Raw genomic sequence first — 1442 nt, 5'->3', positions numbered from 1 at the left:
TGTGTGTGTGTGTGTGTGTGTGTGTGTGTGTGTGTGTGTGTGTTATTCAGTCTTCCATCTATTCCTGTTATCTCAGCACATTTTATCAGACACAGAAAGATTATTTAATCCGCGGCGTTTCGTTAAAAATACCTCAATAACTCTGCTGATCTGTTCTGTTTTTAATCAGAACAAGAATTCACTTAAACAGTAAAAGGGTTGTATTTTTACAAGATGTTCCAYATATTATTTTTAACTGACACAAACATGTTCAGTGAGAATCTGATGGTGCTCCGATGCATCACAGGGGAAAAAAAATCTCAGTTTATGAGAAGTCATCTCTCGTGGAAGTTGCACCTAAACTGAAAGCAAAAATAATCAGTTCCTCATTTCTGAAATATTTTTCCTTTAGCATGACTGGCTAACTCTGAATGATGGTCGTAGCTGCGATGCATCGCTCCACCAGATCTGATCCTTTCTGTTTCACAACAGCAGCAGACGGAGCGGCACAATGACACTTTACAGAACATTGTAGAGCCACGGTAACAATGGCCGCCAGTGTTCCGAGTGCCAGTTAGTGACTCATACATGACCTAAGTGTGCCTGCAGTCATGGTGGAGTTATACTGTAATTCTCTGGTTTAATGTACAATTGTTGGGTGGAAACATAACGTGGAACAAATGAACTATTTATAGAGTAAATGACCAGGTGAGTGTTGAAGTATGATGTCAACTATTTGTTTGACAATGAAAACAACAACAAGGAGTCACCCTCCTTAACAACAATATGAGTCAGAATCAGAGATTCTAATGTTTGCTTTTCAGTGATCATTTTAGATTTAGTGGTTGTTCCATTAGAAACACTTTACAAATACAACTGAAATTAGCATCTATTCAGGTCAGATTATTATGTCTTTTATTAGGTTAAAGAGAACAGAAACACACTGTAGCAGATTTAATAAGACAGAAGGGTGATACTGTTTTATCCACTCTACATTGAAGTTTGCTCTCGTTAAAGATGAGACACCAAATCAGTTTTATTCATCAATATTTCACCCTAAATACTGAAGTGTCAACTTAATATTCACTCAATGTGGAGGAAACCAAATTTGTCTTAAGTTTCATCTCAAAAATAGAGAATTAAAAATCAATATAATAGTAGTCAAAAACATTGAAATAAAATAAAAACAATTTGGAAAATAAATGGATGAGCTGTTACTTTAGATACTGTGGRAATAAAGCTTAATCATGGATTTATTTGTGTTTATAAAAATAAAAACAATTCTTTTGGACAAAATTGTTCATGTTTTGTGAGTGCAATGAGTTTCGACAAAATCATTTGTTGATAAATAGTATACTTTGGAAAATGGAGAAAGGGAGTTTAGCTTAAACTTGAACAGATTGTCAAGTTTATCTATCTATCTATCTATCTATCTATCTATCTATCTATCTATCTATCTATCT

This window comes from Austrofundulus limnaeus, unplaced genomic scaffold, assembly GCF_001266775.1.
Source record: "Austrofundulus limnaeus strain Quisiro unplaced genomic scaffold, Austrofundulus_limnaeus-1.0 Scaffold4, whole genome shotgun sequence".
NCBI lineage: Eukaryota > Metazoa > Chordata > Actinopteri > Cyprinodontiformes > Rivulidae > Austrofundulus > Austrofundulus limnaeus.
Note: the sequence above shows the minus strand (reverse complement) of the source record.